Source organism: Canis lupus, chromosome 30, assembly GCF_048164855.1.
Source record: "Canis lupus baileyi chromosome 30, mCanLup2.hap1, whole genome shotgun sequence".
In the NCBI taxonomy this organism is placed as follows: domain Eukaryota; kingdom Metazoa; phylum Chordata; class Mammalia; order Carnivora; family Canidae; genus Canis; species Canis lupus.
In genome coordinates, this window is record NC_132867.1 from 17,574,187 (window position 1) to 17,591,432 (window position 17,246).

General features: G+C 35.3%; 1 long non-coding RNA gene across 1 annotated transcript in view; it reads right to left on the reverse strand.

Moving 5' to 3' along the window:
* Positions 1-4,350: 4,350 nt before the first annotated feature.
* The window catches only part of LOC140621491 (uncharacterized), a 291,722-nt gene continuing 278,826 nt past the window's right edge, over positions 4,351-17,246 (reverse strand). The window contains exons 9-10 of the long non-coding RNA XR_012021210.1: positions 6,701-6,814; positions 4,351-5,729 (exon numbers count right to left, since the gene is read on the reverse strand). This is a non-coding gene — a long non-coding RNA (uncharacterized lncRNA). The remainder of the gene's footprint in view (positions 5,730-6,700; positions 6,815-17,246) is intronic.

Sequence of the window (17,246 nt, forward strand, 5' to 3'; positions counted from 1 at the left end):
TGATGATTATCAGTTATGGGCTCTAGATCAACAGCTTCGTTGAGAGCTATAACTCTACCAACTAACTTTCCTTTTGTAACTTTTCCTAGGAAATTTGACCAACCATAATCCTTAAGAAGCATTTCCCAAATGGGAATTTGCCATAAAAACTAAGCCGATTTGAGCAATGCACGATGTCTATAGTGGATAGTATGGTATATCACCCAGATCCCTCATCAGGGCCAAATAAAAGCTGTGGATGACATTATAAAGCTGGATATGATCAATGCTGATAGTTTTAGCTCTACTTCAAACTAGAAACTGCCCTCGACTACAGGGACTTCCCTCACTTAAATTTCATGTTCCCTTTCCAGGAAGGCTATGATCAATGACTGAGTAATGCAGAAATACAATTCTCCTCTCCATTTTGCCACATTTTGGTGTAACTCTAAAGGACCAGCTCAGGCCAAAGTTTTCTGTAATATCATTTAAGGTCTCAGTTATAATCCCATGGCAGATCAGATTCTCCTTCTTCCTAAACCTTCCATTCTCAATTATTCCTCACTCTCCAGCAAACATTCTGCACACGTTCCTCCTCAGAGTATGTTTCCTGGGAACCTAACCTAAAACATCATATCATGAGTATGTCTCTAGTCAGTAGATAAATATCTACCTCACTAAAATGCCTAAGTGGGGTGCCTGGGTGACTCAGTGGTTGAGCGTCTGCCTTTGGCTCAGGTCGTGATTCCAGAGTCCTGGGATCAAGTCCCACAACAGGATCCTGTTTCTCTTTCTGCCTATGTCTCTGCTTCTCTTTCTGTGTCTCTCATGAATAAATAAATAAATTTTTTAAATGTCTATATAGTTTTCTATTGTATCTATAATTTATAACAGCATAATTTACCTAACTGGTGAGTTAGAAAATTCTTAAGGCAACCTAGACTAGATCTCATGATGATAGCAAGTGTAGATTATAAACGCAACCAGTGAGCCAAAAATTTAGCCTCTCTCTTTATCACTGAAGATGACTTACTGTCATTCACAGGGCTTGTGGTTTATTTAGAATAACTGAGTCAAAAAAGAAACTGACTTTATTTTTTGCTGACAGGCTTACATGGGAAAATCACTGATCCCGTGTGGTAATGTATTTCTTCAATGTTACTTTATTACACTGATTGACAGCTGACGGTAAGTGTGTGTGAGTGAACAGATGAGTAAGAATACAGCAGAACTTGGAATCTAAAGGAGAAAATGTAAAATGGTAAAGTCATTCTAAAGAACCAGGTTAAGGGTTTTTTTTTTTTAATGCAAGTTTTAAGTAGTCAGATTTTTTATTTATAACTTTTGTTTAAAATCTGTTCTTTTTTTTTTTTAAAGATTTTATTTATTTATTCATGATAGTCACAGAGAGAGAGAGAGAGAGAGAGAGGCAGAGACACAGGCAGAGGGAGAAGCGGGCTCCATGCACCGGGAGCCCGACGTGGGATTCGATCCCGGGTCTCCAGGATCGCGCCCTGGGCCAAAGGCAAGCGCCAAACCGCTGCGCCACCCAGGGATCCCTAAAATCTGTTCTTTAAATATTTTACCACTCCTGAAAGGTCAGTGACATCTATAGTCTAATTAGAAGTATGAGAGAGACACAATCCATCTTTGGAGGCCTTTACTGCTACTCAAAACTTCCTTTGTCCACAGACAGATAAAGTTGGTTCCATTCCCTTCCCTTCCCCAATAGAAGGTTGAGGTACATTTTTTTAAAAGGAGAACACACACACACACACACACACACACACACACACAAAACCAAGGGGAAATACTTTTAGTTGCTACAGACCATATTTTTCATCCAGTCATGTGTAAATGCAATGCTGCAACAGTGTCATATTAAGTATTTGTAAGTCTTTGATAGATAACACTAAAAGGACAACAAAATGGGGAATTATCAGACCCAGCTGGTAGGTACTAAAGTTGGTAGGTACTAGACAAAATGTAAAATGATAGACTTTATGTCACTGGGACTTTTATAACTGTGAAGCTTGTTCATTCTTAGCAGAGAAATCAGGTACAGCACACCTGTGATGCTTAACTTCTATGTTCATTCTTGATAGTCATCTTCACATTAGCTCTCACTGGATCTTAGAACTCAGTAGATCTTAACTAAGTTTGGATTTCCTGAAGACACTTTCCCTGCATCCCTTCCAAGTAGAGGCTATATATTTTTTCACAAGCTAGGTACATCAGGGTCCAGAAATGAGGTCATTTCCTCGCTTTGTAAACTCTGCACATCCAGAGTCACACTGTGACTCCCGGACTGTTAGTTCTCCACCTTCTCATTAACGCTAATGTTCTTTGAGGCTCAGATCCTCACCTCTATCATCTACCAGCTTCCAAGTCACTTCTCATCATTGAATACCTCTGCACATGGCTGACATGATTACTCTGCCCAAGTTCTCCCATCTTGGGTGATTTCAAAAGACCATATGGCTGATCATCAACCAATAATGAGGCCCCCTTGCTTCCTTGTTTTCTTCATATTCAGAAATTGATTCTTCAAATCTCTCTCTGCAACTCATTCCTATGGTCACAATCTAGAACTTTTCATACCCAAATGCTCCACCTCCAAAATCATAGATTCAAGCATCTGCTCTTTCATAATGCCTCTCCTTCAGGTGCTTACTTTATAAACTATTTCTGCTATGCTTATATTCTTTTATTTGTCCTTTTCTTTAAATAGCAATCAGTTTTCCCTTTTACTTTATTCTTTTTCATTTCCTTCCTTAAATATTCTTGCCAATCACCTTAATTCTCTGTACCTCTATCGCTTTCCTACATTGACCTGCCAAAGCCTTCATCCTGGATCAACCCCCTTATTTTCTTATATAGTGTCTGCATGTAAGCTGTGGAATGATGCTAGAGAAAGGGATAATTTGATTTTGTTAGATATTTACAGTCACCAATAGAAAAGTGGCTCTAAAAAGAGCACAGAAATTTCTGATCAAGTTTATCTCCTAAGACTTCTCTTTGTTCATTCTTCTCTTGTGCTCATTTACTCATACTTAAGGAAATTTTATCTTTCTCTCTATATTTACATGGATAAAAAATTATTTTTATAGAGGTGATTGTCATCTCCAGTATTTTTCAGGAATGAAAGGGTACAAAATGAAGAGTTCAGTCAAAGATGTACATGAAATCATAGACACAACTATCTCCAAAGAACCCCAAAATGAAAAGTAAAAGTATGAGTGGCATATGTGGCGGGAGTTTTGGTGTATGTACTAATAATGACAATAAAGGCTGGAAATAGTATTTGCCTCTGACACTGTCAAAATTCACTTTTTAGAAAAGGCTTTCCATTTTCCTATTTTAAATTTGAATGACTACTGTTGGTGATTTATGTGATGGTTTTGAGAATGTATCATTGATTCTAAACTAAATTACATGTGACACAGATTTAAGATATTACCTTACATTTTTCTTTTTAATCTAGAAAAGTAAACAACAGTTAGGTTTAATCCCTGCTTCAACATTTTTAATCCCTGTACAATCTTGAAAGTGTAGACAATGTATTGTACCTCTCTGAGTCCTGGTTTCCAACTATATAGTTAGAATAATGAGAATGCTAATACCTCCCTCAAATTGATTATTGTGAGGGTAAAATATAAAAGTCTGTATCATTTAGGCATTCAATAAACAGTAGTTCTTAATAGACTTAATATTGAGCTTCTGTTTTTGAGCCTTCGTTACAATCACAGGTATAATTACCCTGTTTAATTTTGCAAAGCCAACTACAGTGATTTATAAAAACAAAATGAGATATAAATGAGAATTTTATCATCATCATCATCTATAGAAGATAGTGGTTTCTAAGGTCATAAGGTTATTTCATCAGAGGGAAGTAGTCGGGACATGAGTTCTAATCTATTGCAATAAAGTGGTGAGAGTTCAGATGCAAGAGACGTAAATGGTTGTCTATGCTTGCAAATCTCTTGGTTAAATTTCTGGGATAAAACTTCACATTTAATTGCGCCCGCTTAGTAAATAGATACCTGGTAGCAAACATGTAAGCCTCATCTAGCAGGCTGTTTTGGTGACTCCATAATATAGATTATGTTCTTATGCTTAGTGTGAAAGTTTCCTGACCATGAACTTTGCCCTCTAAGAATACATGGTCTAATGAGGAGAAAATCTATAAAGAGATCAATGCAATTTCAACAAAGAAGGTGCTGAGATAGGGGTATGCATAAGATACTATGAGAGTATACAGCAGCAATATTTATTTATAGTTAAATTATCACTTACAGATGAAGAAATTAATAGAAAAAACAAGCAGATATCTGTGTAGATAATAACAAAACCACCATCACCTTAACTTGTTTCTATCAGCAATAAAAGGCTACTGGGATAGTCACCAAAATTTCTGTTTTCTCAGAAAAACAAAAATGTGTTGATATCATTATAACCTTTTATTATTCCTCTATACACCTTTGAAGAAATAGGATGAAAATCTGTTTTCCAAACTGCCAGCTAATATGATTTATATCCCTACTTTCAGAAAACAAACCCAGCTTTAATCAGAGCTTATTCTCCTACACTCTCCCTCTTTGAAATATGAAGAGAAATTCCAAGCAAGAACAAAACAAAAGTCAGGCCACTGTTTGAACTGTTAATAAATAATTATGAGGCTCACCCCTATTTTTTTCCTTTTAATGTTACTTTAAAATATACTAGGCATTGTAAAGCATACTACTAAATACAACATTTTGAGGAAACTTTGGACTGAAATAAATAATATTTTATTCAAAACAAAAGGATAAAAAACAGATGCCACAGGGTAATTTCCTTTTATCCTAGGGGTAAGAAGCAGTCTATTATTTTGGAGTAGAAAAGATAGTGAATGGGATGTTCTAGAGCCATACTATCTCAGTTTATCTCATGAAATCATTACAATAAATAAATTTAATTATTTTTTCCAAAGCCAACCTCTTAGCCTTCCTGTAGAGTTTCATGCTCTTTGTCTCTACTTTTATTATGAAAAAATAACAGTTACGACACCATATAATAGCTAATAATATTGTTACACTCCCTTATTATTCCTTAGGTCAATGAAATGTAACAAAAATTAACATTCATTCAAATCAAAAGAGACTTTATATGAGCATTTTTTAAAATTCCTTTTTTTGTAGTTTATCTTAACTGAAATCTTTTAGAATCCATCATAATATTAAGAAAAACTACACCAGGAGCTATGTATGTGTTATTTTTGACTGCATGATGCCATCTAAGTAGATACTTGAATGAAATAAGGGAGTGCAGCTTGTCCATTTAGGGGACAAATGTAGATTAGAGCTTCTTATTATGGGAACCAAAAAAATATACAAGTATATATATAATAATTTTCAAATTAGAAAGCAAATACAAATAAGGAACAGGTAAAAGGAAATTTAAGAAATGGGAATATCCATATATCTAAATAGAGATTTAAAAGTTAGATCATGAAAAAAATTACATTGTAGATAAAGCAAACTTTTATAGAAGTAATAGTAGAATTAAGTATACATAGATACAGGGGCATGTGGGTGGCTTAGTTGGTTAAGTGTCCGTTTCTTCTTTTCAGCTCAGGTCATGATCTTAGGGTCCTGGGATCGAGCCCCACATTGGGCTCCCTGCTCAGTGGGGAATCTGCTCGTCTCTCTCTCCCTCTGCCCGTTCCTCTGCTCATGCACATCACGCATGTGCTCTCTCACTCTCTCTCTCTGAAATAAAGTATACACAGATACAGAAAAGTCATATCAAAATTGAATAAAATTTTCCTCACACGAATGTATATATACACATATAAATAAAATAAGGAATATATAAATATATAAGTGGATATAAGGAGCATATTTTTGTGCTGTCAGAATTAATGATTACCTTCCTAATAAGGACATGAGATTAATTCTTAAGGATATATGTACTGATTTGTTTTTAGACCAATTTTCTCTTATCCTCTTGACAAATTTTAAAATATGTTATTTTTTTCATCTTTAAAAAAACATGCAGTGTGAGGTTGAAAGACAGAGAATCATGTTCTCAGCAGCTGTGCAATGCTAACATGTTGTGAATATTCAACAAATATTAAGTGACATTGAAATATGAATTGATGGATAATGAATCACTTTAGGGAATTATCCTGCCAAAATGTTTTGGAAGATCCATGAAATGTTTGACAAATCCAAAGGATCCCAAGATTTGCTTTTTGCTGAGATTTATTTATTTATTTGGGGGGATGGGGAGAACAGGTTCTGATTTTTCATCTGGCTCATTATGTCCTTCTGTTAGAGAGTAATTCACGTTCAAATCATATTACTTTAACTTTTGTTCAGCAATTGATTTCTTAGTGGTTATATAATTGGAAAAACAGGACATCTAGAAAAATTGCCTCTTTTTATTAAGTACAGAAATAAAATTGATTAAGCAGAAACTTAATTATAGTAATGGGATTGACCTAGAGGAAGGGAATGAGCACCAGGACAGGACACAAATATTGCATTTACAGAGTTTATTACTAACAATGTTATCTTATTAGCATTTACTTAAATAAGGGGAGAAAATTCACAGCATATTATATATATATATATATATATATATATATATATATATATATATATTTTCCCTACTTTTTGGTTACATTCAAATGAACAGAATATAGTGATTTTAACAAATGATTTAAAAATTATCTCACCTTAAGTACTAAGAAATGTTAGCTTGTTTCTTTCCATTTTAATGTCCCTGACACAGTTTTTCTGTGTCATCACATTTACTCATCATTATAGTTATGTAAACCTTCTCACAATGCCTGTAATATGGAAAGTGTATGGATTAATCAAGATTCTTAAAGTTGCAAATTACAAAAGCCAGCTTAAGTAAAAATCCCTGCATTAGGATACAGGGGTCTCTAACAGTAATTTAAAAAAATAATTTAAAAAAACATTTTTAAAATTAAAATTAAAAAATAAAAAAAAATAATAATGCAGCCAGATGTCAGGTAGGACTGGAAGGAGCACTAGAAGATTATTAGTTCCTGAGACCATCCTCTCACCATCTTTTCTTCATTCTGCTTCTCTCTGTGCATTTTTTGTCTCTCTTTTGGGGCAGACATTTTTTTCTCCTATTCAAGTCACATGATGGCAGAAGAATAGCAGAGGCACAAGTATATATGGTACATTTCAAGCCATATTGGAGAGATGAACTCCCTTGATCTAATTCCTAATTTTCAAGAACATAGTCCCAGAGCTAGGTGCCCAATCATTTCTCAATTAGTTCTGGCCAGAGACTCAAGATGCCATTATATAAATATGGCTGCTACATGCTAACAGTATGAGTTTGAGGAGGTCTGAAGTAGGTGATAGTAATTAAGTACTTCATTATAAGTCGGGCAATACCCAAAGGAGTCTACTACATTATATAAATGAAGTTTTATCTAAGACTCTCCTTTTCAAGTACTTTATTCTTCATACTTACTGTAATTTTTAGGACAATGCCGTGTCACCACTGAAAATCTAGTTTTTAAACCATTTCTTAAGTCCTCCTATTAATGGAAAAATGACCCCCCAACAAAGCCACCTTAGAAAGAATACTGATAAACTGGAAAACTTACAAACCTATCTACCTGAGGTTTCTGGAGACTGAAATATGATAGGCAGCTTCTGAAGCACAGCCACAACAAGGAAAGCAATTAGACAAATTGAGCCCCTCGGGTTTTTCTGCAGTTTTGTTTTAAGGGAAGCCTCAGTCACAGTGGCAATGGTGTGGTGTAGGAATGGTTCAATTAAAGAGAAAGCCCACTGGCTTATCGGCTGAAGGAAATAAGGCAAGAAGCACAGGACGACTGGAGTTACCAGAGAATAAGAGGAGAATAGAAAGAAGAGAGCCAGAGAAAGAGGATCCCAATTTCTGTGCTTAACCTCAACCCAAAACTCTGGCTGACCACTAAACCACATGTTGAATGGGATAAATGGAAAGCAGCTCAGAGCTATAGTTTAAGGAACTGATCTGAGATCTAAGCTGCCGCCCACCACAGACATGCCTGTTTGCCCTCTGAGTCTTACCAAGTTAATTACCTGCTAAAACAAAAGCATCAACACTTCTTGGAACAATATAACAGAATCCAGATTCTCCACAACCTAATATTCTGAATGTTTGGGATACAGTCCAATAATACATATAAATAGCCAGGAAAATGTGATCCAGTCTCACGGGAAAAGGCTTAAAACAGAGGCCAACTCTGAGGTTAGCAGATGTTGGAATTCTCAAGACAAGTTCTTCAAAAGAAGCAGTTATAATTATGCTCAAAGACATAAAGAAAATTACACTTGTAATGAATGAAAACATAAGGTATTTCCGCAAATATTGCAAATTAGAAATTTTAGAACTGAAAACTCTAATACTTGAAACAAAATGTCCACTGGATAGGCTTAAGAGAAACAGAGATAAAAGGGTCAGTAAATTCAAAAACCTATTCTTAGAATGCATCCAATTTGAAAAAATACTATCCTGTACAGCATACTTATTAATTTAAAAGGAAAAAAAAAGTAACTGTGTAATGGAGAAAATGGCAGACACCACTTCCATCAAGTGATAGAGTGAATATCACCATTAATAAGACCCAGTGACAACTTCTTCCTCTTAATATGATCCGCTGAGGAGAGTATAGCATCAGTTCTATGGTTTTCTTTCTGGAAATGAATAACCTAAATTTAATCGTGAATAAATATCAAACAAAAATTGGGAGGTAGTCTACAAAATAATAGTACTCTTCAAATGTGTCAAGGGCAAGAGTGACAAAGACAGAGGTTTCTTCCAGAATGAGAGAAATTAAGAAGACATGACAACTAAATGTAATGTGTGACTCTGGATTGCATCGTGGTCCAGAAAGAGGATGTCAGTAGTAGAACAGTTGATAAAATTTGAATAAGCTCTGTAAATTAGCTGATAGCATTTTACCAATGTTAATATTGTGATTTTGCTAATTATATGTGGTTATGTATGTATTGTTAAGAAATCTGTTTTCACCAAATTTATAATTTCAATGCAATCCCAATCAAAGTCCCAGCATGTTTTCGCACAAGTTGACAAGCTGATTCTAAAATTTTCGTGGAAATGCAAATGAACAAGAATAGCCAAAGCAATTTTTGAAGCGACAGAAAAAATTGGAGAATTTAAATGTTCTGATTTCATGACTTACTATAAATATACAGTAATTGAGAGAATGTAGTAGTGCAGAAAAAATAGACATATAGATAAATGGAAGAGAGTCCAGAAATAGATCCAAACATAATGGGCAAAATGATTTTTTTTAAGTATAAAGGGTCTTTCAGTAAGAAAAAGAAATGCCTTTTCCAAAATAATGTTGCAACAACTGAATATTTGCATGGGAAAACAAGTAAACATTGATCTGTACCTAAAACCATATTGAACACTGAACCTGAAAGGATCTCTAGACCTGAGTGTCAAAACTAGAAAACTTCTAAAAGAAATACGGGAAGAAAGTCTTTGTGTCCTTGAGACATGGAAAACTATCTTTGATAGAATGCAAAATGCTTGAATCATTTTTTATTATATAAGTTAAACTTTATCAAAATGAAAACAGGCCACCCCAGAATAGGCATAACGAGGAAGTTGCCCCATCCCAGACTTTTTTGTAATTCTTTCCATCTTCGAGGTCTAGATTGCCAAAAACACAATTAGATAGATGCTGCTAAAGTGTTTTGCTTGTTACTCACAAGAAGTAATGTCTCTTGGGCTCGGTTTACCTGTTCATTATGATGCTTCACACTGACAACTTCTTTCTAAGATTAATGTTTAGAAAGGATTCTTTACACCCAATACACAGAACATTCTCACTAAGGTGAAACCATATGGGAGTCATTTGCACTAAACATAGAGACTGTTTGACTACTTACCATGACCAATGTGCCTGCCTTGCGGTACAGATAAAAGTTCAAAAGTGAGGGCTAGAAGACATTTTCAAAAAAGGGGAGAAGGATGTTCTCCTCCCCCCAAAAAACCTAGGAATGCATCACTAAGTGATCTCAGGATGGTCTGAGTTAATGTTAGGAGAGTGACAATGTGAGTTAGGTCTTTACACAGCTAGCACGTACTCTTGAGAGAAGATTTCTGGCAAATGGCAACATATTGAACCGAATCCCCATTACATCTCTGACACTCTCAAGGTATTTTTCAATTGTTTGGCTCAACAACAACTCACAAAGCCTTTTGCACAAGCAATTTTTCAAAACCTTGTAATGCTTGTAGATGTGTATTTAATTCCCATTTTTTATTCTCTTTATGTTAAGACACCAGAACACAGGAGTTTCTGTTTTTAAATAAACATAATTTGAATGTCACAGAATCCTGCCGAGTATTTCTTAAAGATTTTTCTCCCTTGCTTAAAAGCTTTACACTGTTTTCCTAAGAGCAAACCTATTCCAACATTAAAAGGTTCCAATTAGATATGAAACTCCAAACCCATGAATTTTGAGAGGGTTCTGAACTTGCCAAAACAATTTCTCGTTAGACTTGATACTTGGATTACACACTCCCACTGCATATTTTAAAAGTCTTTACTATAAAGGTTTCCTATAACAAAAGGGAGATGAAAAGATACTGTAATTATTCACGGAACATATTCAAGCCATCACTGCTGATGAAATATGATATCTATGACATTCTTCCACTGTAAATAAGGCAGTGATTCAGAGGAGTGTTATTAGCTACAGAAAACCCATTCTTATCCTTATTAACACATAAAACAATAGCTTTCATCTCGGAGTGCTCTGCCTCTCAGCCTAAAACATACTAAATCTAAACTCTCTGGGAATAAAATTTAAATTGCAGACCGGTTTCAGCTTTTCAGACTTTCAACTCAAGTGGGAACTTTGGGTGCCTTAACTCTAATGACATGGCCAAGGCTATAACCTTCGCACCTGGAAAACAAGCCCATGTTCTAGCAGCCTGATGCTGTTGGGTAGGGGGACCTGGGCTGTGGAGCTAGGTTAGAGGAAGGCTGCTGATCCCTCAGCAAGGGCTGGCCTCATCGGCCTGGAAATTGTCCTAGAAGTTCCTTGTGAGGCCTATGAGGCATGGATGGCCCTCATCTTTCAGTGCTGTGGAAAGCTACCTCAACTCTGAACTGGACACTGAACACAGAAATTAGAGTGAAGCGCTCTTAATACCTAAAGGCAGCTTGCAGCTTGCAGAGTGAGTGCTACCCTCGCATTCATTCTGATAAGCCATCCCTGAGACTGCTTGTAAACATATTCTGGTAATGACAGAAATGCTGGTAAATGGACAAACACCCAATGAGAGGAGTTTCCCCACTCTCTGTGTGATGCATTCCAGAGGGTCTGTCTTTGCCACTGGCAATGCTTTAGAAAAGGAGTCATGCACACTTTGCATCTCTTGCTCTAATAAGGTCTCTAAACTGCCAGGGCCATTATTAAGGCTTTCAAAAGTGGCATGAGTAGCTTCAGTGCCCTGAGATCTCTCTGGATTTCTTACAGTGAAACTAATGTAAAAAAAAGTGGCGGGAAGATGGCAAGTTGACACTCGTGCCATTTCCTGTTAGGCCATCAGAACCTGCCACTACGTGAGTTTTCTTGCAACCGATGCTGTTTTATGCATCACGACCTTGTCGGACTTAGAAAACCTGCATCCATTTTAGCCACTTGCTGAAAGCACACAGAACTGCTGAAGATAAAATTTCCAGGAATATATTAAAACAAAACTGCAAAGTCAGCCAAATTTCCTACACACTTGGAAAGCCTGTAGAACAGCAGGCCAATGTTAATACGCAGAGAGAAGGGAAGACAGTATAACTAAGTAGAAGCTGCTGTTTTAACGTCAAGGTTTTGAAAATTAGGGGAATGTTTCCATGAGTGCCAATTATCTTTTAGTGACCACAGTTCTTTCAACTCACCTTCGGGGTATTCTTAACACTGAAAATTAAGATTGCAATTTGCTGAAATGTACCAATTTTACTCTTTTACTCTTTTACCAAAGTGAAGAAATAATTTGGTGAATAAAGTTAGGATTTCTGAGAAACTGCCATGTGTTCCAGTTTAGGAAAAAGTCCCCCAAATTGAGAAATACCTTACATGTGTGTGAAATAGGAGATAACATGCAACGATTTCTGATACCAACAAGTAATTTGTGACTTGTCTGATAGCTTTATGTCTTGACCCAGGCACTGAATTTATATTAAATTAAATTTATAAATATAAATTTATATTTCTATCTACTCCTCACTCATTTCCAAATATTCTCATAACTCAAAAATACTTTCCTCAGTTATCCCCACACCATGAATGACCCAGCTCTTAGTTTTTCACCCGATCACAGCTAAAACTGTAGGTTGTAGGTTTCTCACATAAGCTCACTGTTTAGGTCAACTGATACTGTTCTTGGCAAATAGTGGTCCCAGAAAAAGTATGTATTAACAGAAACAAGCTCCATTCCTCACAAAATTTATTTTGATATTTAGACTAAAAAAAATTTTAATGCAAAACATATCGAGTTATTCTACAGATAGGAATATATTATCAGTTTAATACCTATTGTTATTGGCACAGCCTATTTAATCCCTTTTATTTCTATCTTACATCTTTCTTGAATGTTATGGCAGGTTTGGGGTATATACGTAAATTGCTCAACCTATCCGAAATGAGTAATTCTATTCTTTTTTTTTTCCCCCCCTAAAAGCGCATACCAGAGCTAGATACTAATTCTGTTGAGCTGGACTAAAATCAAATTGAGGAATTTTGGGTCTCCTTCATGAGCAATGGCCTTTGCCACTTAAATTAGCATTAACAGAACCTATAGATTACTTGACTTGATACTCCATTTTTAAAAAGAATTATTTTAAGGTGATATTGAACCTGAACCAAAGGAAAATTATCTATTAATTATCTCGCTATTATTTGTAAGTTAAGGATTTAGTATCTTCACCTACCTAAATAGTTGAAATACTATGTGATTAAAAATCTTTCAAAAATTTTTCTATATAGTGGGAAGAAAATTCTGGAGAAAAAAAAAGAATCTTTCTTTAGTTAACAAATAACATAGATTAGGAAAAAGGATTACTGTTGATTTCAAACTGTAAAGAATATTTGCACCACTGTATCAATATTCTTTATGTTTAAGGGGTTAGTGAAAACAGGACATTTTAGGAAGCAAGGAATCAGATTTGTGAAATTTGGTTTTTCTGCATGTAAGTAAATAAATAAAATAATAAAAATTGTCCTACTCGTGAATGGATTTACTCATCTAGATGTCACATTATGTCTAATTGATAACATTTCAACCAGCAATGTTGAAATTGCAAACAATGTCACACAGAATAAGCATTCATCTAGGAGTCCAAGGATCTGTTTTTTAACCCTGGTTCCATCACTAACCAGTCATTGAGTTTATAGTCTTTAGTCTCTGGCCCATAGTCTCTTCCTCTTATTGAGTTAGTTATCAGATCAACCTTAAAGTTATCCTTTCTAGCCTTAAAACTCTCTGATCTTTCAGAAGACTTCAGTTCGGCTGGTAACTAAGGGCTCTTTTTAATTCTGGCCAAAGATTATGTTTAGGAAAGTGTCCTCCTTTCTTTATAACTATTATATTCACTAATATAGCAAAGATGTTTTCAGAGAATTTTGTCTGAAAATAGATAATAATAAAAAAACCAAGATATAAGAGATAGATTTGTTTTGGGGTCACCCATCACCTACACTCATGGATCTGTGTGTTATGTGTATGCATTTTATGTGTTTTCTGTTTGTCTTCGTTTTTTCCTTTTTCTGCTTTTTAGCATTTCTTGCTTTCAGAAACTTTCAAGTGCCAAAAGAACCACATTTATATAAAAAGATTTTTTTTTGGAGCATTCTCGCCAACCTTGATTTGAAGCTAGAGTTTACAAAATCTTCACAGAGCCTATTTTAATGAGGTTTCCAGCTTTAATAAAAGGAGTGTGGTTGCTTAACTGAAATGACCTGCCAAAACTTTCCTAGGTTCATCCATGGTTACACTGAATATTAAAAATATTGAATAATAGATTGAAGCAAAAGCATAAGCTTTCATCTAAAAGGCAGAGCGGCTGCTCCAATCCTTTATATTAAGAACAAATCATCTCAGGGCATATGTAGAAACAACTAATAATTCTCATTAAGTAACATTATTTACTACAGGTATAATTTGTAGTGGTTAGCATTTTGCAAAATTGAACTTGCTTCAGTTTTGATTAAAAGTATTTATTCAGGGTCTGTGAATAAAAGGGCCCCGATAAAAATGGAGAAGATTTTTTAGGTTGCTAAAACAAACTAGCTTTTGTTCTTCAGTCTTTAAAAAAAAAAAAAAAATGAAAGCATATTTGTTTCCAGATGGAAGATAATTAACACAAAAAATTTGCTTTATCTATAAATATGTTTCCTTCTTAAGTTTCAGTAAGTTCATCAAAATATACAAATTCCCTTGAAACAAATTAAAGTAAAGCTGGTATTGGAGAAAAATTAAGTAAGTAAGAACCAGTTATTTCCCTTCCTTTTATCCAAATCATGGGAAAGATGGGTATTATAAGTTGAGAAATTGTCTCTTTGTCATTCTCATTATTTCTTTGTGCAAGATGTTTGTTCCAATGAGGATCAGGCTGTCTATTGACAAAATTATATGACAATCTGCATAATTATGTTGCATATATGTGAGACTAGTTATGAATGACTAGATTGTTGCTCAAAGTTAGAATGTCTTTATTTCAGAAAAGCCAATGACTACGAAATGAATGGGATTGTTTGTGGCAGCAAAAATATGTCCAAATTGCAGAATTAGATGGCCTGCTTAGAAAGGACTTAGGCTGAGTAGTGTTATTTACCTCTGTCCATTAATGACAGGAGCTACATAAAAGAATCTGCATAAACACAACAGTATAAGTCACCGCTAAGTATGGTGTAACTTAAATTATTTCTGTTCCAGTGCATTTAAAGTGTCAATTAATTGCCTCCATTTCAAATGCACACCTTTTCCCCAATTATCAAATTAAAATTTGCGCTGAATCAATGAGCACAATGATAGTTTAATTATATTAAACCACATGAAATAAACAGTGAGGAAGTGTTTGTGCAGATGGGCACCTGAGTCTGTCACCTCCAGGCATAGCCAATGACAAGTGTCATTCTCTTGGTAAATAAAATTGCTTTATTTTACTGTCACTGTAGCATCCCTACTTATAAAGACAGGAGAATGGGTTGAGATAGAGAGATTTGAGGGGAATTACAGAAGGAGAAATTGCAGACGCAGATGTATTTTTTTTCTAAGGGCACCAGGTGTTTTAAATGCCACCAGAAGGGTGCTCCAGGCAATTCCGTGCTGTCCAAGATAGCTTGGCATAGATTATCTGAAAGCTTTTGTGTCTTTTCAGCTTTTGATTAAAGGCCAGTGTCAGGACTCCTCTGGGCTTTTGCTTGGTACAGTAAAGCCGAGGGATTTTTTTTTAAGCTGCTGCCAAAAAGATGCCAGTTAGGATAATTACATTTCAATTTAAATTGGTAATTTTATGAAAATTTAAACTAGAATATGTGTCACCCAAATCTCCTCACTTTCATTCCTCCCAAACATGCATACACACACCCCTCTTGTTTTGGGGGAGACAATGACAGCAGCCCACCAGAACCTTCCCATGACCCAGAGATATGTGCCAGGAATTAAACAGATGAGAGAAAATTGAACAGAGCCTGTTTTCTGCGTCCAAATTTATTTGCTAGCTTGGATTTATCACTAGTGTACACTGGAACCATCCCAGGGCATCCTAGCTTCCAGTATCTTTTTCCCGTGGACCTCGGCAAAAGAAGCTTTAGACCATAACTGTAGTATTTAAGACATTGTTTTCCATTCACAGTCAAGCTTTGTATTTGTTAACAGGATGTAGAAAAGGAATCAAACCAACTTAGAGTCTCTCACCCTCTTGGTGAAAGGCGTGGGGACACAAGTGGCTAGATGAACCCTGAATTTTCTGTCTGCCACTTTCTTTTTCCAGGACACATACGCAAGCTTGGCAGCACCAACAAAGTGGAAGTAATGTTCCTTTGTTTAGAATGCAGTGTGTACGAACATTTACATAATAAAATACACACACAAATAACAGATGGTGAAGAGCCACTCATTTCGCCACATGTTGTAAGCACGATACCGTTCCTTGATGATCTCATTTCTCTTACTTCTGCCTACAGATGTCTACCAGCTATTTAACCTCAGGGGTTATTCAGATGGTTGAAAGGTTTGAAGACAGGCACAAATCTGTCTCCAGAATTTTCTTCTTCCATCAGGTGTAAATGCCCTTTCCGGGTAGAGTTATCAATCCACGAAAATGCTTTCCTCTGTCTAATCGACTGAATAATAAACTCCTTGCTCATGACACTTGTTGGGCAGATATTGTCCACAAAAGAGAACAATAAATACTGTCAATATGCTGACTCTGAAAGAGGTCTTTCCCCTCTAACCTTTTGTTCTGAGCAGAAAGTGGCTTATTAATACTCTTGGTTATTAAATGAATAGCCTTCTTTTATGGAAGTGAAGAAGGACCTTCCGAAATGAATGGGAGTCTCCCAGATGCTGTTTGCTCACATGTCCTATCTGTAATTAGAGTTAAGCCTCAAATGTGTGGTAATAGACATGTTGTATAGATTTAACTGCCACTTCCCTCCCTAATTTACACTTCGATAACACTTTTCTTCCCAAAAGCACAAATTACATTCCTTTTAATTAGCTCCCAATGTACTTTATTAAAGTACATTGAGAATGCACATTATTAACCTAATAATATATGAATGCACATTATGCAAAAGCAGATAATCATTAATTAAATATTGCAACATGGAAGGAGACAGCATTAGCATACCCATTTTACAGAAATGAAGGCATGTTAAATTATTTGCACAAAGACATAGTCCATGTTGATCTGTCTAGTATTCATTACTTCCAAGAGAACACACCTTTGACTAAATTCTCTTATTACTTCTTAAATAAAGGGAATCATAATTTTTAAGCCACAATTGTTTAAAAAAAGAAAAGGACGGTAATGCTTTTAAATTAATTAACATTCTAATTTAAAGAAATCTCATGTTTTGACAAGTATATACATATATGATATATGATATATATATATCATATTTAATACCTGGAGTTGTGTAATAAGGATTTAATAGCACCAATCTAAGCCAACAAATATGGATATTAAAAATAGTCTGCCTAAT